The following is a 26,902-nucleotide window of genomic DNA, read 5'->3' as shown; positions in this document are numbered from 1 at the left end:
CTCCTGTGACTCAGTTTACTCACCTGCCAAGTGAAGATAATCATGTGGAGCTCAAAGGACTTTTGTGAGACTCTAATGAGTATTTATAAAGCACTTTGTAGGAGTTTACAGTTATGTGAGCTGGGAAAGGAATTACAAATGATTCAGGGGTAAACAGTATTTAGAATCTGAGTTTTCAACAGCCAGCAGACTTTCCTGGGTGTTTATAAGGCCATGGAATCAGGACGCCCTGGGGTTCCCTCTGTGCAGACCAGCCTCTCCTCCTGAGCAGCTTGCCGCAGGCCCAGGAGGGCCGCTCAGCTCCAGGCCGTGCCTTGTGTGGGCAGGAGCCAGCAGAAGGACTGGACTCAGAGGCAGAAGGCAGACACGCAGCTGGGTTAAAAGTTCTTCCAGAGATCAGGATGATTAGACCATGGGGAGATACTCTGCGAGCAGATAAACCTGATTCCTCCCCAACTACCCACTTCCAGATCGGATATGTGCTGCATGCCTTCAAGGCTCCGCACTGCTCATGGTAGTAATAGATGCTCCTTCGTGAAAGAAAGCACCTTTCTTCCCCACAGGAGTTTGAAATTAAAAAAAAAAAAAACACAGTGAGCAGGAGCACAGGGAGACAAAGAATGAAATGTGGTGAGCCCACCCCAGAGGTCACACTATGGGTGTCCACTCACCCTTTCCCTCCCCTATTTTCAGGGCTCTGTAAGGGCAGATGGGCATTGCCGTCTCCATCCTTTGCCAGGGACGTGAATCTAAGAGAGGCGCGCTGTCTGTTAAAGGTGCAGACAGCCAGCACCCGGTGGAGCACGTGCTCCTGCCCTTCACCCATCTCTGTCCAGTTTCTGTTTCCTAGCTGCTGCTCCTGCTTGATCCCCATCTCTAGCTGGCTCCTAATGGTGCTGGACGGGTATCCCAAACTCTGCCCTCCTCTCTTGCCCCACAACAACACCCAAAGCTGCCGAGCAGAAGGATAGGCAAGATGGGGAGGGCAAGAGAAAGAAAGTGTCCATGGCAAACATCTGTGCCCTCTGGCTGTTCTTGGGATGCTGCAGGAAACTCGCTAAAGTTTTAATATTGGCAGAAGAGCCCACTCAGTTCTGGATGGAGCCTCTGCTTCAAAGGTCAGCCTGCCCTGTAGAACCATTCGCTGTAGGCTTCCCCGTTAACCAGAGGCAGGAGATCAGAGAGTCAGGTTTTATTCCATCTCGTTCCCAGGAGGAGGGACGGCTTTCTACTCCTGATCCCACTCAGAAGAAGGAACCCTGGGCAGAGTGTCCCCAAGCTCTCCAGAGGCAGCATCCTGTCCACACTGTGTTCTCACATGGACGATTCCATTCCCTGTAAGCATAAATGAGCAGGAGTATTTTGAAAAGAGAAAGAGGCCATTGCCAAAAGGAGCCAGGTGCAGAGAGCTTCCCACAAGGCCCTCAGCCTCACCCCCACCAAAAGAGTGCAAGGAATCAGGGTTCCACTTTATTATCCAGTATTCACTTGAAGCCACACGCCAACCGGGGGTCTTGAAGGGTGTGAGGAGGAGTCCCTGGCCTCCTGGGGCTATGGTCTCCAGGGAACAGAAAACAACCATACTACCAGGAAACCACCTTAAAAGAGAGATGAATGAGTTCCGTGGGAAGAGTATTTCATTCTGCTGGGTAAACCCGGTTCCTCCCTGCTTGGGGACCTTAGGGGTTGGTCTTCCAGCAGGAGCTCTTGCCTGGGATGGCTTTCAGCCTCTAGTTCCGGTCAGCCTCAGTCTTGTCCTGCACACCAAAGACACTGCCGCCCCCTCCAGGACACTGTTCTCTGGGCCCCACCTCTGGCTCTTGGTGAATCTCCTTCATGACACCTTTTACTTTCCTCCCGGTTGTTCCATGTGTGTGGTAAGGCCCACGTAGCATCACGGCATACTCAAGGGCAGGAATGTGTCCTGTATGCACCTCAATAATTGTTTGTGGGATTTAACTAAATCCTACTGGATATTTTATCAATCAAAATAACGAGGATGTGAAATTACATTTACTGGGATTAAAAGATTCCTATAGTGGAATATTGTTAACTTTAAAAATCAAGTTATACGATGGAATGTTCTAGGACGGCCACAGCTGTGTCTTGTCACAGGGTCCTGGCAGGAAGGAGTCATCAAGAAGTCCATTTATAGGAGCTTCAGGGAAGAGGCCTCCTGGAGAGTGGTGGGCAGAGTAAAGTGTGAAGACGGGAGGGCGACTCCAGACCCACCGGGCAGAACACATGCCACTGGAGCACAGACGGGAGAGGAGAGCGTGGGGGACGGGGGAGGCCAGAGTCTGCCAGGTGAGTCTAGCAGTGGGTTCTGAAGCCAGAAGGACTGGACTGGCTTACACGAAGCAGGGGACTGTCCCCCGCTTCTCAGCCGCAGGCTTTGTACCTGCCACACCTCTCTGCGCTGACCATAAAGGGAAGCCAGGAAAAGAACTTGAGTTATGCCAGGAAGTTCCCCCCCTGGGGACAGGGGGACAGAGCAGGGTGGAGGGGAATGGGTCAGGGTGGTGAGCAGAGGCCATTTAGAGCACGTGAAGGAGGGGTGTGGAAGGATGAGCCAGGTCCATGGAGAGGTGTCTGTGAGGGCCATTGGCTGTCCCCCATCCCATTCAACGAGCATGTACTGTTTCTATAATCAAGGGGAAAATAGGTCTTTGGTTCAACACTCCAGCCCTCCAGAAGTCCACACAGGGGTGAAAACTGCAGCAGCCCTCTTATAATAAACAGTGACCGGCACTTTCAAAGTCTCCTTCAAATATTTCTATCCCTGACCCAAGATGTTGAAGACACAGCTAACTGTTCGTGGGTTCATCTGCTCACTGACTTGTTCACTCAACAGTATTTCTGAAAGTGTTCCTGCTGAAGCTAGGCTGCTACTCCACAAGGCAGATGTGGTCCAGGACCCCGAAGCCTGCTGACGTAGCCCACGTTGGAGGGAAGGTGCAGGTGGCAGGTGGAGGTGCTGTTGGGGCCCTCCCACAGGAGAAAACAGAGCAGTGTCCCAACACCCAACATGATTTGCCTCTTCCCTGCTGGACAGGGACATGGGGCTGCCCCAGCATCAGATCAGGTGTGTCACCCTGTCTCTGTAAGGCTGAAGTCAAACAATAAGTGTGTACCTTCACTTCTCCTGAACTAATCATACAGACTCAGATTGGGTCCAAGCAACACCAAGATGAATTTAGGTTAAAATTTCATTTTAAGGGGCTGGGGTTGTGGCTCAGCGTTAGAATGCTCGCCTAGCATATGTGAGGCCCTGGGTTCGATCCTCAGCACCACATAAAAATAAAATAAAGGTATTGTGTCCAACTACAACTAAATAAACAAAATATTTTTTAAAATATTTTATTTTAAAAATCAGAGAACAGGCAGTGGAATGAGATGGACATCTTTAAGTACATGCATGAAGACATGAATGGTGTGACTCTACATTGTGTACAACTAGAGACATGAAAAATTGTACTCTATATGTGTAATGTGAATTGAAATGCATTCTGCTATCATATATAACAAATTAGAATAAATTTTTAAAAATCAGAGAACAAAGTGGGTTTTGCACAAGCATGAGAGTGCGCAATGGTTCAAGTCCCCCCAGGCAGAAGCCCCACTGTGTGTCTCTGCTCCTGCACCCCATGTGGGCCTGGGCCTTGTGGCCATCACAGAGTCAACCTTGATGTTCCTCTTTAGCAGCAACAACTTCCATATTCCCAATCATAGTGATCCTACATAAACCCCAAAATATGTCAGACCCCATGAAATGCTTGTTTATTCAATATTTCTTGTGTGTGTGTGTGTGTGTGCGCGCGTGTGTGTTTTGCTGGGGATTGAACCCAGGGCCTTGTGCATACTAGGGAAGCACTCTACCAATGGCACTATATCCCCAGCCCCTTTAATATTTCTTGATCAAGAAAATACCTAATGACAAAAGCCTATAATGAATTTAGCTATTTGTACAAATAAGCATGCATTTTATTAATTATAGCCATTCATTAATATTCAAAGATTAGTGGCTCACATGGGTAGGAGGTGGTGTTTCTCTACACAGGCAACACTTGTAGGGCACACATATTCTCACTTACCAGCCCAGATTGGAAATCTCCTAACTAGACCAAACCACAGAGTGCTACCCCATCGACTGTTGTCACTCAGAGCTGTGAAAAGAGGGCCCGGGGTCGATAGGGTACTGTCCTGGGTCCTACTGGAGGATGTTAGAGATGCTGGTGCCTGGAGCCATTGAGGTAAGCAAACAGGATCTCCTGACAGCCATCTGTCCAGAGGTCGCTGTTGGGCACACCCAGAATCTAACTCAGAGAGAATGGAAATTGCTGCTCACTTCTCAGTGTGGCCCCAGGTCCTTGGCCAGAAGGCTCCATCATAATCAAGACCAACCCAAGTGGGCCTGGAGCTCTATGGCAGACAGGGATGACTGGCTCTTCACCTCCCGTCAGCTCCACCATCCCCAAAGGGGCAGCTGGACCAATGGTCCTACAGACTAACACAACCTGACACTGATGGTCCCACTGCCCTTCATCTCCAAGCCAGCAGGCTCATTGCTAACCTGCCACAGCCATATGCTCGGGAAATGTTGCAAGAGAGGAAGTGAACTGTGAGGCGCTGAGCTCCAGGTCCTCCCTGAAGGATGTCCCTGAGCAGACTCAGGCAACTGGAGGCCTTACCTCCAGAGGCTGAAGCTACCTGTGCTGCGTACTGCTGCTGAGCACCCTGCGTGGGACCAGTTGGAGTTGTTCTCTGTGATTTTGGAAAGGATGCAGCTCCAATAAGCCTAACAAGAGCAAAGCCTGCTCCATCTGACCTGGAATGCAGTCACCATGTTGTATGCAGAGGCTTCAGCTCTCAATTCAGTCTTTTATCTAGATAAACACACAAATTTTCTTGGTACTCAATGTCGGATGCGGGAAGGAGGTAGCTACATGTGTTCAGGGGGCTGAGACTCCTACTCTGGAGGAAAAAACTGGCTTCCTGGACAAAGCACTAAGCAGGACAGAATGTGGATAAATCCCATGTTTGTGATTGACAAGATTTAAACCCACTCAACCAGACCCAACAGACTAGTGGGAGTCCAGGGACTCCAACTCCCCAGAGACAGGCAGATGCAGTGTGGAGTCTGAATTGGGTCCAATGTGGGCTTCTCTGTAACACTCCACCCACTCGCTTTTCTGCATCTGTCAAGTTAAATGCCCAGCCAGACCTCGGGCAGCAATTCCTTGTCAACAAGCTCTATGGCTCTCTGAGATCTGGATGGACAGTCTCTGCACTGCTGTGCTTACCAGTTCTTGTCCTCATTATTTGTTGTCAGAGCACAATACTAATCCTCAGTCTCCCCTCCCCCCACAGTGCTTGATCACACTGAATAAACTGGCCCAAACTTCACAGGAGGCCACAGGAGGCAACAGACGCCTCTGAAGGGAAGGTCTACTGAACATAAGGGGAAAGTGCTTCTGGAAGAGCCCTTGATACACGGCAACACTTCCAGGTGTGGCCAAGACAGGAATGGGTGTATCTGGGGACACTGCCAGGATGATGGGGGTTGTGAGTGAGTTGCTATGGGGTGGAAATATTTCTGAATGTCACCCAATAATGTGCCACTTACCACAAAGATAGTATCAGCATCTCTGTACAACCAAACACAGAGCCACCAAGATCTCCAGATTCCCAGCGTATCTGCCAAGGAATGTGCATCCCAGTACTTCAGTAAGTCCATCTTGGGTCATCTGTCCTCTGATGAGAAACCTTTTCCCAGACTGAGTAGGGATTTCAGAAACTAGGTAACTATTCACCAAGGAGCCATTGAGTATGTTTCCTTGCCTGTGAAATAGTTGCCATAGGAAAGGAATCAGCTATGGACCATCTGCACCTCATTAACCCAAGCGCTGAAAAGGAGGCCAAATTCACCAAGTGAACCCAAAAGCCTATGAGCAGGACTCATGCCTCCCTGGCCCAGAGCACTTAGCACTGAAGAGATTCCACATCTGTGGAGCCAGAGTCCTGGATGCTTCTCACTCCTCAGTGCTTCTCCTCAGTGGGAATTGGGAATGGAGGCACTTCTTTTCTTCCCAGAAAGAGAGGAAAACATTCCACAAGGATCATTGTGGCCAAAAATCTTCTCCTGTGCTGATGAAGGAAACAGGGGTAGCTGGCTCATAATGTGAAACTCACATGTGCTGAAGATCTCTAAGGAGCCTCCTCTGAAACGGTACAGAGAGAAGCCCCTCCCTGGAGATCTATGGGAGTCCTGGGGCCACAACCCCAAGAATGATGTAGGCAATGATTTTAGGAGGTGCAGAGATGAATGACTTTCTTGGTGAGAGTTGCATGTGCCCTAATAGTTGGGCATAACTAGCACACCCAACTTGTGGCTTCAAGATGTTGCCTGGGATTAAGATGGAAGGAACATAGATTAGAAATGTGTAAGTGCAATTGTTCAAACCTAGAGATATGTGCAAAGGTGGTGTGCAGAGAAGCAAAAGAGGAAAGCAGAAGATAGCACGCAAACGGCCCCAAATTGGGAAATGTTGTTGAGGACTGGCACCAGGTGGGTTCCACGGTGTGGGCAGTGGGGTGGTGCACAAATTCATTTTCACAGCCCAGTGCCTGACTGTCCACCCAGGACCTTGACGATGTTGCTAGAGCCACTTGGTTTTTTGCACCATGTTAGGAAGTCTTACCGTGAATGACGTGAGCCAAAGAGGAGATTCCTTTAATGATCCCCACGCTCTGGGCCCATGTCCTTGAGGTTGAAACAAGTGTCTTTAGTGCCCTGGGAGACCTTGAGGACTGCTCCTCTGGGTTAGCTTGGCTCCTGCATAGGGAAGGGTTCCTGCAGGCTTCTCACTCTTCCTCCCACCCCCTTGACCTCACCCCTGAGAGAACAATCAAGGGTTTGGGGACAAACCTGGTCCAATTCCAGGACATGAAGGTGCTCTGGTGAGAGCTGTGGGCACCTGATGGAGCCATGGGGTTTTGGAGTGCCTGAAGTTTGATGGGAAGGTAGGCATGGGGAGTGGCCCAGCATACCCCAGAAGAAAGTTAGAACATGATGTCTTTTTACTTATTGCTAAAGTTCTCATCTCTGGTCAGACAAACTGCAGCCCATACCCACAGTGGGGTAGTATGGAGCTGTTAAAAAAGTGTGTCAGAGCACATATGGAAACAGAAGGAAAGAAAGGGGGCTGCAGAATAGCATTTTAGCATGATTTGCTGTTATGCAAAATAAAAGCATCAACCTATGCTTACTTATAAGCATAGGGTGTTTCTAAACCAAAATCATCCCAGTGGTTATTTACCCGAATAGGCCTGGAGGATCAGGAAGAAACACTGAAGCCCCACTTTGTGTCTCCGTGTTGGCAATTTTTTCAGTGACCTATATTGCTTTTATAACAAAGTCCTTTTAAAATAATGGCAAACAATGGGGTAATATTTAAAATATTATGTCCATGGCTCAGAAGGTGTATTTCATGGGACCTACGTTAGAGTGAAGTGTCCATTCGCGTTGACGTAATAATCACAGTAGATAATACATGTTGCTTAGTAGTCATCATGACACAGACTCACATTTATGTAACCATCACCAGGCAGGATGCATATTGCATGATGGTCATTGTGAGGCCTCTTTAGATAGAAGCACAGAAGGACATGGAGCACTGACAGCAGTTGTGGGGGTGGGGGCGGCCGGCCCATCGTGGAGCAGGAGGTGAGTCGCACCTCACCTCAGCTCTGATGCCATAGCAGCTCTGAGAGGTCGAGTTCCATTTTCTTTGCCTCACAGATGGGGCCATTGAGGCTTTTAGATTTGGCCCAGTGGTCATGGCAGGGAAGCTAACTGTCTGGTTACACTCACGTGGTCCTTTCCCTAGTACAGAATAGTCACTGGGGTTACGTTTCCTAGCCCCCCGGCTCAAGGAAATGTGACTGGAAGGGATATGTGTCACTCTGGGCTAATGTGCTAAGACACACCACCTTCTCTCTCACCATCACCTCTAGGCAGAGGTCTCCGGGGCCTTAGGGGACTGTATAGCCACCAAGTGGAAGGATCCTGGATCCCTGAATGCTCACCTGGAGGAGATCCACTCAATGACCTAAATGAGGAGATGACATCCTGTCACATCTCTGAATAAGGGTGTGTTTGTTACTGCTGCTAGCTACAGGGTGGTGACAGAGTATCATTGGGTTTCAAGGGCTAAAGAGTAGCACCAGGACACCAGGACCATTAGACTTCAAAATCCATGCCCATTTTACCATACTGAAATACCCCCAAGCCATAAGCCTCCTCTGCTTGAACAAAGCCAAGTGGAGAATCCAGAGGCCTCAATGCAGATGGCCCTTGCTCATTACACACCACGTCCCCAACCACCCTTCTCTGCACAGGGCATGATCTGGGGGTGGGAAGGGCTTCCCAGAGGGCTTCCTGATCAGAAGCTTTCCAGCAGTATGGCCAGGCGTCTCTCTGCCAGGGAGGGCACCGAAAGTCCTGGCTTTACCTCTAGCCCTCCTGCACCTACCACCTTGGCACCCTCTCTGCCTGAGCTCCTGTTTACATAACCAGAACCCAGGCATGTCCACTTCCAAGAACTGCCACCCTCATTCATGTGCCCTGCCTGCTATGGTGGCTGAGCTGAGCTGGACCCCAGCCCACATCGGCTTCTGCCCCTGGTTCTTGTCCAATCACTCTCAGTGGAGGGATGTGATGAGCTCCTGGAGGAGTCAAGAAGGTGATCTAGTCTGAAAGGGTTTGGACATAGTGCATAGGGATTGGGTCTGCAAAAATCTTAACAATACTCTTTCCCTTATGAAGCTCCAATGCCAAACACATTTGACCCTCGGATGTTGATTGGTAGAACTGGATCTGACAAAAGAAACTCACCATTCTAATGCACTGCGATCCATCCGGGCTACTCTGTGAGCTCCAGGCATGTAGAATGTTGGTTCTGCCATTCACCAGCTTTGGCTCTGTAAGGGCAGAAATGGGTCTGTGTTTAGATGCCATGGCACCACAAGCTCCCAGGAGACTACCCACAACACTGAGAGGACTTGGAAATGCTCTTGTCAAGTGAGGCAGCCTCTCAAGGAGACACGGGAAATTGGAAAGCTGTCAATTTGAGGAACATCAAGTTTTTCTTCCACTACAGCTATCGTCTGGCTAATTTGTTCAAGCTAGTAACCCCCAAAGAAAGGGAAGACACAGGAGCGAGGAGGCAGGTGGTCCCAGATGACTTGGGGAGCACTGAGATGAAGCCTCAGTCTTTGGACTGATCATGAGCCCTGGCCCCGCCAGGCCACACAGCTTCCTACATGCTCTCTGGAGAAGCACTTGCTGGGGACAGACACCACATCTGTGCAGGCCCTGGAGGAGTTAGTGAGAGCTGCGTCAGAGACGGCATGACTGGCTAGCGGTCAGAAACCGGAAGTGGGCCTGAGCCCCAGAGACGAAAGAGGAACTCCCCAGTGGAAGCCAATCACAGACGGCAGAGAAGAAAGCAGCGTAGTGGTGTGGTAAGGCCGAGAGAGCATCTTTCCTCATATTTTCCAAGACCTAGGCTTTTTTTATCTTTTTTGAAATTATGCAGGGGAGTATCACACAGAGGCCCTCTTACCACAGTGGCTTCACAACCCTTGCGTCGTTTGCAGGGCCAGCACCAGCCCTCAACTGTGACAGAGAGCCAGTGTCTGCACACACCCAGAAGAAACAAGTGATTCACCTCTCCTGCAGTTGGAAGTACTTCACAGATGCATCCATAAAACCAGAGGGAATTTGCTAAGGAAGGAAGTTACTCAGATGATTTCAAAATAAAACACCAAATTAAATCTTTTTACAGAAAAAGAAGACAGGAGTAGATTCATACAGAATATTTCTCAACTAAGGAGCATGAGTACCTTTATGGGTAGTAGCATTTTTCAGTTTCTAACAAAGCAATCTGGCTGATTGTTATATCCAAAGATATGGACATGCCAGATACTCTGCCAACTATTTATAGATGTCCACATGTGGTTCCAGACTCCCCTCTGCCTGGGATGCAGTGGTGAACATTAGCCCTGTGGTACTTATATTCTGATGGCGTGGGAGGCTCACGCCCACTCCCAGACCACACTTGCTGTAAGTCAAATCCACATGCCCAGAAATCCAGGCATGGCCTTCCTCCTGACTTCAAGCCTTTCCCGGACTCCAGCCAGACAATCTAAGATGTTCTGGACAGATCTGAAATCTATTAGGTGAGTCTAAAGGCGTCTGTGGCATTAGTTCTTGGTGAGTGTCTGAGTGGTCCCAGAGGGGAGATTTGGGATGGCCCAGCTCAGAGCATGCCTCTGGGGGCACGTCCTGGGATGGACTGTCTGTCAGGCATCTGAACTGCAGGGACAGCAGGGCTCTCTGTGAGCTCATAAAAGCAACCTACCGAGGCCAGGGGGCTTTGTCATTCCAGCACTGTGTCCCCGTGGGATGTTTCTTTCATCTGGCCACCTCCCATCCAGGGGGCCACGAAGGCCTTTGGGGAGCAGCAGCCTCATTGGGTCTGTGGTCCCAACAGCTGACCAACATCATACCACGTGGACGTCTTCAAAGAGTGACACTAAAATGGTTGTGGGATTGCAAAGCTGAGGACCCAAGAAAAGCCAGCCAGCGTTCCTGGCCAAACTAGGTGGCGAGTCCGTCAGAGGCAAGGCAGGGGCTTCCTGTTTCTCCACAGCATATTTCCTCCCAGATGTAAGAGGACAGATTCTGTATGTATGATTTCACATTGGTCCTGGAGGACCCAAACTCACAGAGACCAAGCGGAGGGCAGCGGCCAGGGCCTGGGAGGAAGGGCACAGTTACATTCAGTGGGAACAGAGTTTCTTGGCAAAGACAGGAGAGTCCTGGAGGTGATCGGTGGCACATCATGTGAATGTACTCCACACCATTTAAAAATGTCTAAGATGGCGAATTTTATGTTTTACAATAAAAAGTGATGGAAATGTTTATTTTGAGCCTATGACTTAATGTGTGAATTCATTATGCCCCTTAGCATCCTCTCTCTATTGAAGGGCTGCCCACCTTGCAAGGAGCTAGTCTGTGAGATGCTGAGCAGGACTGTTTGCAGCTCTCCTTTGGTAGCCACATCACCTAGGACAGAGCCCTCTGCAGCATAGTGCTGGATGAACGCTGTTTGAAAGAAAAAACATGGATGAACAAGTGGGCTCAAAATCTCCATGGCACTGGATCGTGATTTTTCTAAAAGTATGTTCACAAAATAGTCACAGCAATGAGCATTATCAAGGGCTTTATATGAGAGTAAATAAGATTTTCAACACAAACAAACAAAAAAGGTAAGTACATATTTCTAGCCACGTTGAAAGTTCCTGTCTGAATCCCCCACGTGGCCCTCACCTCACTCTCCTGAGAGGTTGGGGTGAAATAATAACTTCCCTCCTGGTCCGAGTGCTGAGTTTTTCCCACTCTGAACACCAGGAGCATTTCACACAGTGAGATTTCACAGCCCCTAGACAGTTCGGGAAGCACCTCAAGTCGCTTCAGCTCAAGTGCTCCCCTCCTGGGTGTCTTCTTCCTACAGGACAAGGCAGGAAGTGACCACTGCTGCCTTCCCTGCTGATTCAGCTGTGACTCTTCCACAGAAACTCGACTTCAATTCTGCTGCTTCCTTGTGTGAAAGCGTGCTCATTTTCTGGTAAAGATATTTAAGGGATAGGAAACTCGACAGCAAAAGAAAGGAATACAAGAGAGAAATCCTGGCACGTGTAAAGTTGGAGAGCACATCTGGTGCAAGGGACCAAAATGTCCCCTCCTTCTGTTTCCTTGTCATTGCCGAGTAACATTCTGCATGTCCACAAATTCCTACCCTTTTTTTAAAAAACATCTGTCATTATGGTAACAATCCAACCACTGTGTGCTCCAGCCATTTTTAGCAAAGAATATATTAGTTGTTTTCTCTGCAGAACAAAACCAAAGTCTCATCTAAATAAAAATTGCCTACAAAAGTAAGTGCTATTTCCTGCTTAGTATAACAGACATGCCAGGAGTTTGGAAAGGGCTCCTGCCCTGCTTCCTGAGGTGTTCCCAACATCTGTGGAGATCTCAAAATATGAAACCACAGTGGGAAAGCTCTTCCTGTGCTTCAAGACGCAGAATGACAGAACCTATCACCCATGACAACATCACAAAAAAGAGTCTGAAAGACCTTTTGGCCACAAAACATCAAAATATGCCATATGAGAATAACAAAAACGGCCTTCAGTGCAAAGCAGGGCTGAAACCTAAGAAAGTGTTGGCACTTTGGCTGCCTGGGTAAGGGGGACCTGGAGGGGACAGTTTTCTCTTCCAGGTCCCCCTTACCTCAAGCTGCCTAACCATAGGCCACACTTCATATATGTTTGTAATTTTAATTTACTCACCTGTACAGCATGGAAACCCAAGTCAATTAATTAACATAAAGAGTCTTAGTCTATTCAGAGTGCTTGCTAAAGCAAATGAAAAATTTCCCTAAAGAAACAGAACTTCAAACTCTGTCACACAAGATTCCCCTGATAAACAGTCTTTGAAATATAAGCTTATGATTAAAAATCACAAAATGCTTTAAGAGGCATGAACAAGAGTCTGCTGTGAATAGAGGCAACAGACCCAACAAGTAAGGCAGGTCATGAACCCCAAGGACTCCAGGAACATTAAACGATACAACTGTCAGGAAGAGCCAGTGAGTGGTGGCTGAAATCGTTAAAATGTAAAGGGAGAAATCAGAATTATAAGAAAAGAACCAAACTCTATTTAAAAATACCAGACATGTTTGAAAAACAACCATATATACCTTCTAGTAGTGAAGTCTGTATCATTAAAAAATAAAAACTTAATGAATGGGCTAAAAGTCAGATTAGATCACCAAAGAGAGAATTGGTGATCCAGGGAATGCTCTGGAAAGAGATGACCTATAATACAGCATAAAAAGATAAAGAGATTCTTTAAATGAAAGAGAATCTGAAAACATAGAAGATAAAATGAGACACTCTAGTGTACCATTACATTGGAACTCCAAAAAGAAAGAATGAGCAAGAGAGGCAGAATTTTGAAAGATAGTGGCTAAGAACTTTTTAGAACAGGATAAAAACCAGATTCAGGAAGCACAATTAATTCAAATCAAGATACAAAACTCTAGACATAATGTTTGAAAAAACTGTCAAAGGACAAAAAAATCAATCAGGAAAAAGATTACTTTCAAAGAAACTGGGGTTTTTTTGACAGCAGACTTTTAAATAGCAACAATAGAAGCCAGAAGTCAGTGGAATATTTTCAAAGCACTCAGACTTAAGGAATGATCTTACTCAGTTTGCAAGCTAAAAATAATAAAGAGACAAACTAAGACTAAGCCACTGCACATGCCTAGATTTATTCATAACTTACATTTGTAGAAAGAACTGGATTGGCAGGGTGTGACCTGGCAGTTATAATAGTACTCTGCTCTTTATCAAATAATCAGCTGTCACCAACTTGAAATTTTTTATAATTTTTGAACAGAGAGCTTGGTAGTTCTATATTTCACTAGGGCTTAAAAATTATGCAGCCCGCTTGGTGAAGTGGCACTCACCTGTAAACCCAGTGGCTTTGGAGGCTGAGGCAGAAGGATCATGAGTTCAAAGCCAGCCTCAGCAAGTTAGCAAGGACCTAAGCAACTCAACGAGACCCTGTCTCTAAATAAAATATTAAAAAGGGCTAGGGATGTAGCTCAGTAATTAAGTCCTCCTGGGTTTAATCTCTAGTACCAAAAAACAACAACAAAAAAATTATGCAGTCAATCCTGTGTGTAGGCTCTAAGAACTGGTACCACTGAGAAACAAGCAAGCAAGCAGCATCCTGTACATTTACACAAATTCAATAACACAGAGCAAACCCTATGTAGAAAAATGGAGGTCTCAAAGCTGGGTAAACACAAAGAAGGGTTTGCACAAATGTTCTTGATGAAATTTTTCAATTAAAAATGCTCCAATCTCTTGTACATGGGGAGGGAAGAGGAACCAAGCACATCAGGGATAGTCCCTGGAAGGAGTGAGAGAGTCACCCACCTCCAATGTCTGTCAAGCCAGGTGACCTGCTCAGTGCAGAAAGGGTGTGAACACACAGAGGTGTGGGTAGAGAGAGAGAAAAAAAAAAAAAAAACACACAGAGAGTCAGAGAGACTATTGGCAGAAAGAAAAGCATCTTTCTCAAAAATGTCTGTATAAATGTTCATCATTAGCATCAATGGTGATACCTAAATATCAGTACAATTCATCTAGAAACACAATAGCACCAATAAAAAATCTAGAGGCAGTCCCCGTCTAGTGCCTCAGGTAAGACACAGATCTGGTAATGGCCACGATGAGGAAGAGCTTTTGTTGAAGTTTCAGTGATGGATCTAATTGCTCAGAAGAATTCTGTATCAGAAGAAGCTGGTGATATTAGAATGTGCCTTAAAAGGCTGGGGAAAGTAGCAGTATTAGAATGAAACTCTCTGATTCATTATTTTTTTCCCAAGATGAGTTTGTGGCCTTAAATGGTGATGGGTTCTGTCCATTAAAATACTTTTTCACTAACCTGACTTACAAAGAAATGTGCTAATTGGTCTTATTGTGTTATATTTGTAGACATCTTGGTCCATTAGACAAAAAAAAAATGGATCTAAACATCAATTAGACAGTAGTATTTTTTCAGACTAAAAATTCAGAGTTTCAAAATAGATAGCCTCGGGCTGAGGCTGGGTGGGGGCAGTGGTGGAGACTTGCCTCACATGTGTGAGGCACTGGGTTCGATCCTCAGCATCACTTATACATAAATGAATAAAATAAAGTCCATCCACAGCTAAAAAACATATTAAAAAAAGAAATAGATAGCCTTGTCATATCAAAACTAAAATGGAGACTTCACTGCTACTTCTGAGGTTGCGGAGTGGGTTGAAGATGACGAGTCGGGGTGAAGTGGCAGAGAGAGAATTGGATGGTTTCAGGTCTGTCTGGGTCCCTGGGGCCAAGTTCATGGTGGATCTGGAGACAGTTTCGGAGCATCACCTGTGCTCATGCTAGATGAGGTTGGAAGTGGAGATTTCCTGGGAAAGGAGACAGATGAGCTTTGATATAGAAAGGCTTTTCTTTCAATGGGTCATTTCTACATGGAACAGGGTGGGGGGACCTCCTTTCTCAGACATCTCTCAAAATGATTTAGCTCTTCAATGGTCCAGGACATGCTTCCCCAAGCGAAGGTGGCTTAAGGAGTGGACATCAGGAGGGACTCTTCATCAGAATCCACACCACGCCTGCATTTCTCCTCCTGCTCACATGCTCCTGTCCCGGGAGGACTCCCTGCCATGGCCCTCAGCCAGCCTCTCCCCGTCCCAGGACCTGCCACGCGTGGAAGTATATGCATGGAAGGTTCCAGTAGCAGACACCAAGGATCAGCTGTAGCTAAACACACAAGAAATGGTCTTTGCATTGTGGACTCTTGGACTTCCCCCTTGGAAGGCTCCTTCAGATTGGCTTTGGTGACAGGCCCACTCTTTCCTCTTTCAGGCTTTGTACAGAATCTTGAGTCCACAAGGGCACCCTTTCCAGTGTTTGCTTCTCTTTGTGTATTGTGGATGTACATTTTGGGGAAATAAAAATAGAGAAACTCCTTCAGTGTGCCCTCCCACTCAGGGAAGGCTGACGTCCAGCAGCAGTTAGCTCACTGGCTGTTAGCCAGATGCCCTGGGTGAACCGCACTGATGGCCCAAGACACTGCATGAGGCAAGCACTCTGCAGAAACGCTAAGGGTCAGGAGAAGAGGGCAAGATGAGGTAAGAAACAGGTCGTTAATATAATAAAGATGGGGGTGAAGGGAGGCAATTTCCAAGCACTGGCTTTGTGTCCTAGAAGAGACCTGGCCAGCACCTTCCTTCTCCCACACGGGGTCTGCTTGCTGAGGACAGCCACTCAGGGACAAACGGTCAAACTTCTAAACCCAAGACCCTAAAATGCTATCAGGAGCTGGTACCCACATGGCAGAGAGGGGTGTTTTCCAGAGGTGGTACTGGTATGTGCTGCGACATTTCCAGGTGGAACAAATCAGAAAGCAATTCCACGCTCACAGCTATTGATCATTTATTTTTAGCATATTTGCTGGCTGTGCCTGTTGCCCTGGCCACATTTGCAGGAAGGATGATAGTTTTTTGTTTTTTTTTAAAAAAGGAAGTTCCCGCTATCTGGACTCAGAGTCCCACCCCTGGGGACGTGCTCCAACGGCAAGCAGTTTCAGGATCACTTTGCAGGCTTGCACAGCTTTGCTCCCATTAAACCTCTGATTGCGTCTGTTGCCATTTGGAACAGAGATTCTTCGATCAAGTCTTCAACAACATGACACTGGATCTGGTAAGTGTGTGCGGACCAGTCATAGGTGTGCAGATGTCTTCCACTCGGACAGAAGATGGTAACCATGTCCACAGGCACTGCCACAGACTGTCAGGGACAAACATGTTGTTGCTATTATTTTTCAGCTAAAAAAATAAGCTCTTTACAATGCATAGTTGGAGGAGCTTAGTCCACAGATTCAAAGCCATAGAATTACATGTTCTTAAAGACTCACAGGAGACAACAAAGCAGAAAACACATGTAGTGTTTTGTGGAAAGTCCTGAGGGCTGTGTGTCAGGGCCAAGCTGAATGGGCAGGGGACTTGCTCCAGCCACCCCCCAGGGACCCAGCTCCAGCCCTGCCTGTCCTTCTTCCACTTCCCCTTTATCTGAAGCAGTGGACAAGAGAAGGAGGAGGTGCCAAAGGACACCAGGGGTCCTGGAGGAACTGAAGCCACCACGTGCTGCAGGTGGAGGAGCCTGTAACCTCTTAAGGAAGAGTGGTTAGAAACTGCGGCCCTGATTTGAATCCTGAGGGCCCTTCGTGACACTTTCACTTCCAACAGCCACCACCTGTGATGGTGTCCTGCTGTGACTCGGGACTAAGCAAATGTGATCCTGCCTGTTCCCAACCCTGGGAGGCCATGCCCAAGTCTTCACCCAAGTTTCCTCAGTAAGACTGGAAGAAGGTGGGGCAGCAAAGCCCCTTTGACAATGCATAGCAGGAGTGTGAGTCCCGTGTCACAAGGGGACTCACAGCTCTGACGCCTTGACCAGAACAAATGATGTTTCTGACAAGAGGACTTGACAAGATCCTCACGGAATCACACAGGATGTCACCTCCTGAGCTCTTCCAGAGCACAGAGATGGAAGGGACACCGGGATGGCGGGAAGGGAGGTTGGGAGCCAAGGATCATGGCAGTGTCCTCCAGACCCCTGGGTGTGGACTTGTTGGCCAATGCTTCTGCAAACAAGGGGGATGTAGGTGATCTCACTTTCCCAAGGGCAGTGCTCAAGGCCAGGGCCAGGCCAGGGCCAGGCTGAGCTCTTACGCTTGGCTTTTGCTCTGGAAAGTTCTCTCTTGGTGTGCTGCAGAGCACAGCCCTGAAGCACAGGATAGTGGACAAAACCCCCGTGACGGCCCAGGCTCCACCAGGCCAGCCTTCGCCCACTCAGAGCCAAGAGAAAGCAAACAGGCCTCTGGACAGCTGAGTGGAGGCTGCATGTTCTCCTCACACACCACTGACTTGCTGGGCCCAGAGCCTGTGCTGAGGATACCCCACACACCCAGGACCCAGGCTGGCTTCTGAGGAGCACCTGGAACAGCCAGCTGGGCAGTGGGCTCAAACTTCTCTGCCTTAGTCAACTTGATTTTGGATGGACTGAACATGTCATGTGGCATGTGAATGAGGGACCACCCCCCCGCCCCCGCCCCTTGCCCTCTACCTCTTGGCTCCTGGTGAGCACATTTGGATCATGACTGGCTAGAGCACAGTCCTCCCCACATCCCTCTGTCTCTGGAGCACCTCCACCCCACAAAGCTCTACTCGTTCTGCAACTCCCACCAGAAAGACGGTCATAGACTTCCTGATACTTCCTGGTGAGTGGTAGGCAAGGACCAGATCAATCAACCAATCAACCAACTAACCAACCAGCCAACCCAGATACTTGGGATGCATTTTCCCAAAGACAGAGCCTTGTGAGGGATGCCCAGGCCCAGATGCAGCCCCCAGGGCTCCACTCCACATCTGTGGAGCAACCAGAAATCATGGATCCATCTCAACCCCACAGATTCCTCACAGCTGAACTGGGGAGCCAGTGCCATTCACAGGGCAGAGACTGGGTTACTGAGCATGTCCCTGCCTGGCCTTTCCCGGCCAAGACTTGAGTGGTAGGAACCCAGATGGCTTATATCGGCAGGGCCTCCAGTCTTCTTTCAGGATGCCCCTGGGGCTTGTGAAGGCCAAAGAGACTTGCCAAGTGACAGGTGCATTCTGTGAGTCTGTTCGTTCCAAGGAAAATTTCTGGTTTCACTTGATTCTTATCCAGAATGAGGCTTAGGTGCTCGTCACTATCATGGGGCACTGAGGGGGCATTGTAACCACTTTGGAAAGGCAGTTTTTTTCCCTCCTGATTTGCTTCACAGTAAAGGTGGCACTGCAGCTAATGCAAAACGAGTAAACTGTGGCAAATGTCATCAGCAGGCTCCCCCACCAGGAACCCTCGCTTCTTTCAGACTCTGCTGAGTCCCTCTGGGGCACTCTTGTCCTCTAGAGCACTTTGAGATACATCATAGTGTCACTGTAAAGCCAAACCCTTGTCCCAGTGCGGCAGAGCATGACCAGGCCAGCTAGAACACAGCAAGCCAGGGCTGAGCCAAACAAGGGCACGCTGACCTGTCACCCTACAGAGGCCAAGGCCTGGTGCTCATGCCCACTCCTTATAGTGCCATGGCCCCCAATCCCCAGTATCCACCATCCTCGGACCTCAGCCTCCTGGGAAGCTGGGATTGCAGCCTGCAGAAATGGGCAGAAGGGAATGGCAGCGCAGACCCAAGGGCCAACCAATAGTGTCAGTGCTTTCCAAACCCGATTGGCATAAGTTTTAACCAATAGCTTTTAGTACTTTTCCAAACCTGATTAGCATAAGTATGGACCAATAGTGTTGACCCAAGTGCTATATAAACCCCTAGACCAACACACTCAGTAACCCACCTGCTACTGGTTACTCTCTTGTCTTTGAGTTCTGTTTCTATGCTTCACACTTGAATAAATCCTACATCTCTCACTCTTGCTTTCTGTTGTCCCATCAATCTCATTCTTTGGACTTGCTAAAAAGAACCCGGAAAGACGAGACGTTGACAGTGAGCTTCTGGGGTCTGTTGCACCCTGGAGAGCAGAGTCCCACATACAGCTGCAACACTGGGAGCTGAGCCCACCGTTCCACGGTAGTGGAGAAGAATATGGCTTTCCACCCTCGACCCTCAGAGCAAATGCTGAAGTGGTGAATTAAGTTTTATCTCAAACTCTGGTTTCACTGGTTCTTCAACTGGCTCCAAGGCTGTCCCCACAGCTACTCTGCCGTGCTCACCTTCCCAGAGGACCTCTCCCCATCCCTAAAGGTGGCGTGCCACCTCTGAACACAGCATGGCACACAACGCTTCTGGAAGTCTCTCTGAGAACAGTAAGTCAAAGTGCATGTTTCACTGAGCTCTTGCCAACAGCACTTATAAGCACAGAGCCCAAGTCCTGGCATGTGGTAGATGCTCTGGGGGACGTTGAAGAGGTGGCACATATTGCACAATGAACCCTCCTATTATGCTGAAAGTCATGGTCCTCCCACCAGCCTACCACCCTCGGAAATGTGTAGCCTGGGTCCCAGGGCCCAAGCCAGAGCTGACTCTCAGGCTCAGCTCATTATTCACATGCCGTCTCCTGGGGCACATCTGCATTGCCAAAGTTCTGAAAGGGTCCGACAGCTCTCAGATGCAGTCACTTGTGTTCTGACCACCCACCTACACACCCCATTTGCCTCTGAAGAGCTTGCTTAGTGAAGCCCATAAACACAATTCCCCTGTCGTAGCCAGGATTCTCCAGAGGAACACAACCGATAAGTTGTACATAGAGAGAGAAAATGAGATTGATCTTAAGAAATCGACTCAAGCAATCATGGAGGTTGGCAAGTTCAAAATCTCAGAGTAGGCCCAGGAAGGAGTGGAGGCAGCTCCAAGCTGAAAGCCATCTGCAGGTAGAGTTCCCTCTTCTTTGGGGGAGATCAGCCTCTTAAGGCCTTCAACTGATGGGATGAGGCCCACCTACATTATAGAGAGCAATGTACTTTATTCCAGGGCCACTGATTTCAATGTTAATCTCATCCAAAAAATACCTTCACAGCAACATCTAGACTGGTGATTGACCAACAATGGGGCACCACAGCCCGGCGAAGCTGACACATAAAAATAACCATCATGCCCTGTAGTGACCACAACCCTTGGAGCTGAGTGCAGCCAGTGTGGCTATAAAGAGGGCTGAAGTCTAGGAGATGAGGCAGGGCCTGCCCGGGGCAAAGTGCCTCATAGACCATGGGCTGCCAGAGGGGAGGGACCGTGGTGAAGTGGACGTGGGTCCCCTCTGCCAAGCCCAAGGCAGAGCACAAGACAGATGCTTCATGAGGAGTAAGGTACATCGTGGACTCTGCCCCCAAGTGGCCTGGGATCCATCCCCCTGTGCAGCAGGTGTGCTGTGCGATCGTGATCCAATTACTTGGCCTCTCTGTACTTCAGTTTCCTCACCTGAAAATAGAAATAATGAAAAGGAAACAATAATTGTTATGAGGATTAAATGAGTTAAGGTTTGTAAAAGGCTTCAGTGACCCTCCAGCTGCTTGTCAAGTAGAGTAAAAGCTTCCCTAGCTATGGACCGCAGATTTCATCACCAGTTGGGTTACACCAGCGTCCCCCCAAATCTAAGCCTATTCCCTGGGAGGCAAGTCAAGGCCCTCCTGGGACAGGTCCCTGCATGGCCCGTCCACAAAAGGAGTGTGCGGGTGCAGAGCGGGAGGGCTGGGTCTGGCCACACCTGCGCGTGCACAACCCAGTCGCTGACCGCACAGGCAGCCGCCTTGCCGTGGGCTTCTGCACAGGACAGCAGAGCTTCTCTTGTTTGACCCTCACAGAGCAGGGACATACAGCATGGCAGGTCCAGGAGTTGCCTCAATCTCTTCAAGGAATGTGCGACTAGTGGCCGCCTCTCAAGATAGCATTTCTGTCTCTAAAATTAAGTTTCCTCAAAATTGGTGTCAAACTGGGTGCATTTGTGAAGACTGAATATTTAGTTCAGCACTAGTAGGAATGGCAACAAGGATGACCAGGCTGGCCTCGGCCATCCCTGTCAGACAGAACCTAACGTGGGAGACAAAGGAGGAGCAGGAGGAAGAGGAGACCAACACGAGTCTTCTTATTTCTAGGATTCTTGGAAACATCTGAGTAAGACAGAAATAGGACTGTTGAACGCAGAAAGAAATCCAGCCAGCCTGAGAACAGAACTATTCGGTGCCTTCGGAGCCTGGGTTGAGCAATCCCTGAGCTTCTAATTCTTACCAGAGACAGTGCTGCTAACATGCACAGCGGGTGGGAGAACACTGTGGCCTCCTGTTAAGTTGTCCTCACCCCAGCTTTCTCCACTGCAGAGCCTCCGGCCCAAAGCCACTATGGTGACAAGCTGGAGGGGACCAGGATGGGCGGGGAGGCGAGCCACCCTTCCCATCTTTGCCTTGGCTCCCTCCAACCCTGAGTCCCTCTGAGCCTTCAGCACTCGAGGATGCCTCTTGCAGGGTGGGACCCCTCAGGTCCAGTGGGAGAAGGGGATGGAGCAGGGACGGGAGGGGTGCTGTTGCCCCTCCAATGCCCCCCCCCCATGAGAAGCTTAGAATACTTGATCTTTCTGACCACAGTCTCTTCGTAGCCCAGCTCTTTCTTCAAAGCAAAGCGGCATGGGAATCTGCAGGCAAAGCGGCCAAGGGCGGAGCTGCTCTCCTGAGCCGAGCGTCCAGTTCCTGCCACAGGACAGGTGCCTGCTAGCTGAGTGGCCTTGCACCGGTGAGTGCCCCCTGAGCCTGCATTCGCCCATCTGGGAAAGCAAAGAGGACACTTTGGAGTCTGCTTTGAGGGCAAATCAAGAGCCGCACAGATGGCTTGAAGCATGACGCTAGCACCCACCAGTAGCTCTACCCTTCCCTTATTTGTGGGCGGTGAAGGCGAAGAAGATCCTCAAGTTGCTGGGCACGGTAGTGCATGCTGTAATCCCAGCAGCTCAGGAAGCTGAGGCAGGAAGATTGCCAGTTCAAAACCAGCCTCAGCAATGGCAAGGTGCTAAGCAACTCAGTGAGACCCTGTCTCTAAATAAAATATAAAATTGTGCTGAGGATGTGGCTCAGTGGTTGAGTGCCCCTGAGTTCAATCCCCAGCACCACCCCACAAAAAAAGAGCCCCAAGTCCCCTATGAAACTCAAGTCTTTGGTTGAATAAACTATCAAACACGCCAGGCCTTGGGGTGTTGGGGCTGGATCTGCCTCCTGCCCTAGACCTACACCTGACCTGAGCAGAATATGCTTGCTATCTCTCCATGGCCCTCACAGGCCACCTGCCAAGGTCACTTTCTCCCTATCTCCAAGGAATCAGATGAGTGACTGATCCCTTTCTTTGCCCATTTTCTAAGAGAGGAGGCTGTTGGGGTGCTGGAGCTCAAGGCTAAGGACCAGGACCTAGGTCGCCAATGCCACCTGAGCTGGAGGACAGGCAGCCAAGTATAACCCTGCTTCCCACTGCGTCTGTCCCACTCCCCTGGGGACACTTCCCAGTTGTGCTCTGAGGCTTACAGGATCTAAACACAGACACGGCACCCCTGTCACGATTTTTCCCAAGCCACTGCTTGTGCTCTTACACATTTCTAATCTTGGTGCAGAGTAAGCTTCTGATATTGGGTTGCATCCTCCAATCCTACCTTCTGGAAGGACCCCTGATTTTCAAGAGGAGAACTCTGGCGCATCACACCCCATTACAGTTTGCTCAAATCCTATTTGGGGCTGCCTTCTAGAAGCTAGAATACCCAATATGGACACTTGCCCAAGTAACATTTTTCTTCATTAAATTAAAGGTTTTCTGAAAAAAAAAAAAAGATGACAAACAATGAGAGCTCCATAGCATGTCAACCGACAGGCTGGACAACGCTGCAGACACCAGCCCACTGGGGCCAGGCCAGGCAGCCACGCATCCTCCAGGAGGCTTGTTTTGGGTGCATTCTAGCTGCACGTGTTGACGGGATTTGTCGTTATGTACCGTACGTGCACACAACACAGCACCATCATTTGGCCAATATCACCCCCCAACACTTCCCTCCCTCCCCACCTCCCTCCCTCTGGTCCCTTTCCTCTGCTGATCACCCTATGAGTTTTAGGAGATTCACCCCCCCACACACCTTTCTTTTCCTTTGTCCTTTCTATTCTCCACATATGAGAAAATCCTTAACCTTCTGAGTTTGACTCATTTCACTTGACATGATGGTCTCTAGCTCCATCCATTTTCCTGCAAATGACATAATTTCATTTTTCTTTATGGCTGAATAAAACTCCATATATACCACATTTTCTTTACCCATTCGTCTGTTGATGGACACCTAGGCTGGTTCCATAGTTTGGCTATTGTGAATTGTGGTTGCTATAAACATGGGCCAGCATGTGTCACTGTGGTAAAATGGCCCTAATTCCTCAGGGAGAAATGCTGAGAAGTAGCACAGCTGGGTCATATGGTGGCTCCATGCCTGGTCTATCCAGGAGCCTCCCTGCTGATTTCCATAGTGGTTTTGTTAATTTATGATCCCACCAACGGTGTAAGAGTGGTCCTTTTCCTCCACATCCTCTCCAGCATTGATTATTATTTATATTCTTGATGATTGCCATTCTTTCTGACTGGTGTGAAATAAAATCTTAGTGTAATAGTGTAATTCAACAGTGTTTTTACAATGTCAATTCAATAAAATACCTTCAAATAAACTTGAAGGATACATGCATGAAATGTCTAAGAAAAAAATGTTAAAAAATCAAAAGGAAGAGAAGAGCCAGTGGGAACACGTACCACATTTTAAGAGAGGAAGATTTATTGCCAAGTTGATTCTCCTTAAATTACTTTACAAATTCAATAAAAATATCAGCTTAAAAAAAAAAAACCTAGATAAGCTGACTCTAAAGTTCATCTGGAAAGTGAAACAGCCAGGAAACTGTTCACAATGACTGAGACATGGAATCAGTCCATGTGCCCACCAGTGCACGAATGGATAAAGAAGAGGTGTGGGGTCTTATCAGCCATAAAAAAGAATGAAGTCCTGCAGCCTGCAGCAAATTGGGTGAGAGTGGAGGAAATTATGTTAAGTGAAATAAACAAGACCCAGAAGTTCTATCCCATGTGCAGAAGTTTAAAAAAAAAAAAGTGGGCCTGAATGTAGAATAGTGATTACTAGAGATCAGAAAGGGGTGGAGGGAAGGTGGACAAAGCAAAGCTGGACTTGATCAGTGTGCACAGGTGCATATTATATTGAAATTCCACAAATATGTACAGTGGATACTTGTTAATAAAAAATTAGCTTCAAAATGAATATCCAGAAACGGTAAAAGAAAGGCATTCTAGCAGGGGCAGGGAGAGGGGGAAAGGAATGGAAAGAAATAGTTCTGCCTCATATCATGGAGTCTCCATAATGAAAACAGTGTGGTGCTGACTAAGGGACTGACAGTCCCAGCAATAGGATGAGCTAGAAGATACATAAGTACACCTAATTATGGTCAGAATCCTGTGCATTACACAGGTGCCATCCTGAATGTTGAAGGAATGGTGTCAGCCAATGGCAACTGGACAGCCAGGAAAGAGTTTAGCTCAATCCTAACCTTGTATTTGGCCCCAGCATCAGTTCCAAATGCAGCAAAGATATAAATATTTTTTAAAAAATGAAACAATAAATGTACTAGAAGAAAATGTGGGCAAATTCCTCATGAACTCTGGAGTGTGAAAGGCCTCTCTTTCATCCAGAATCCATTTTAAAAATTGCTGTACAAACCACCTAAAGTTTTTTGAATTTTCACAAAACATGAGCAAAAGCACCAAAAGACATTGAATAGCAACGCAGAGCAGCTCATATCACAGACAGCAGATTTACCAGCATACAGAGAGCTCTGAGAAACTATTATGAAAAAAAGAGCAAAGCCAACAGGTTTTGTTTAGATGGGGCAAAGAATACAAGGATACAGCTCACAGAAGAGGAAATGCTGGGCTGAGCTTGTGGCTCAGCAGTCAAGTGATCACCTAGCACGTGTGAGGACCTGGGTTTGATCCTCAGCACCATATAAAAATAAATAAAATAAAGGAATTGTGTCCATCTACAACTAAAAAATAAAAATTTTTTTTTAAAAAAAAGGAAATGCTAATGGCTCTTGAAAACACGGAGAAGGAAAAATGAAAACTACAATGAAATGCCCAGGTGGCATGGCTGTGGGGGAGGGGGCCTAGTGTCCATTGTTAGCAGCAGGACAGAGGGTACAACCCCGCTGACGGTATTTGGAAACCTCATCAAAGTTACACTTGCCCTTCGACCCAGTAATCCTACTTCCTGGAATTTATCCTTTGGGTGTGCCAATACATATAGGAAATACCTGGGTAGCTCTGTTTATAGTAGCAAAAGATTGGAGGCAAATCAAATGTCTATCAATAGGAAAGTAGTAAGATAAACTTATGGTGTGTTCATAAATAAGACACGTTGAAACTGTAAAGATGAATATGGCCATTCTTCCTGTACTGTACAGATTTGAAAGATGTCCAAGATACCCGGTAAAGTGAAAACAGCAAAGTCCAATGCAGAATGCTAACTCGTATCAACCTGGCTTATTTTATCACAGTCTTTGTTGGCATTTCTGTGAACATAAGGGATTGAATATCCTTCCATTCTCTCAAGAGCCATTGCATTTCCTTCTCTGTGAAAGAGGGAGAGAAAGGAAGACACCCTCCCCCCCACTTGCTTGTGTTTGACAAAGACACCCAAGGAACTAACACGTGTGGTTATTTGGGTAGGAGCTGATGGGACCAAGGATAGAAGCAACATTTCTTATAGTTTCAATCCTGTGAACCAAGAAAGAGTCATTGGTTCTAAAACAACGGTGAACTAATTGCCTCTTTCCCTGCCAGTTCCTTGGGCTCTTGATAAACCTATTGTTTTATACCTGCCACATATTTTTCCCATCTTAAAGTCTCTCTGGAGGAAGGGGGCAGGGTTGAGGATAAATGGGTAACCAAGGATGCCCACAAGTTGGATAGATGCCAACCACAGGTCATTTCTGGAAGATGAAGTCAACAGAGGGACAGCTATTTTTTCAAAAAGAGGACGGTGATGGCTTTGGAATGAAAATGGCTACTAATCAAGACATCTAGGCAAACAACAGACAGGTTCTATGATCAGCTGAGAAAAGAGAAGCCTCCCACCCCAGAATGGTTCCTCTCCAGGCTTTAGTGCTAAAGCTGGCCCGGCCCAGCCTGACCTCTGCTGTGTTTGAGCTTTTCCCTGGACCACAGATGTGCAACTGCTGTTCTGCTTTCTTCCTGATCTGCATTTCTCTTAGAGGCCTGGAATGGACAGCTTTCTCTTCAGGCTTTAAACATCTTTCCTGGTGAGGGTCCCCTGCTCACAGCTGGGCTTCACCTTCCTCTTCAGAAGAGCAAGAATCAGCCCAAGCACTGCAAGATGAGGTGGCACATCTGCTGCCTACGGAAAGGAAAAAGCAAACTAGAGTCTCCAGAGTCGCTGGTCCCTGCCGGTCTGAGCGCTTCCAGCTTCTCCCTGGATTGTTGTGAATTTATGAGCTCAGAGCACAGTATGTTCGAGGTTAGCAGAGCTGCTGCCCCAAGGAAGGATGCCGTTCCACCGCTGTGACTTCAAGGGGAACCACTGAGCCGTGGGGGATGGAGGAGGACAGGGCGGGGTTGGGGGACAGGTGC

The 26,902-nt window shown here is 48.0% G+C and overlaps 2 long non-coding RNA genes across 2 annotated transcripts; one reads left to right on the top strand and one right to left on the bottom strand.

Annotated features, from left to right (window-relative positions):
* Positions 1-1,177: 1,177 nt before the first annotated feature.
* Positions 1,178-9,631, bottom strand: LOC124084671 (uncharacterized). The gene is made up of 3 exons (XR_006849183.2): positions 8,897-9,631; positions 5,627-5,841; positions 1,178-1,335 (listed from the first exon to the last, which is right to left on the bottom strand). It is a non-coding gene; the product is annotated as an uncharacterized LOC124084671 (long non-coding RNA).
* Positions 9,632-15,676: 6,045 nt separating this feature from the next.
* LOC124084762 (uncharacterized) lies at positions 15,677-19,158 on the top strand. Its single transcript, XR_006849224.2, has 2 exons — positions 15,677-15,821; positions 16,213-19,158. It is a non-coding gene; the product is annotated as an uncharacterized LOC124084762 (long non-coding RNA).
* The last annotated feature ends 7,744 nt before the right edge of the window (positions 19,159-26,902 follow it).

The sequence above is a fragment of the Marmota monax genome, unplaced genomic scaffold (assembly GCF_021218885.2).
Source record: "Marmota monax isolate L192 unplaced genomic scaffold, Marmota_monax_Labrador192_F-V1.1 WCK01_AAM20220418_F8-fsc00071, whole genome shotgun sequence".
Taxonomy (NCBI): domain Eukaryota; kingdom Metazoa; phylum Chordata; class Mammalia; order Rodentia; family Sciuridae; genus Marmota; species Marmota monax.
The sequence above is the reverse complement of the archived record's forward strand: the minus strand, read 5'-3'. Positions and strand labels throughout refer to the sequence as shown.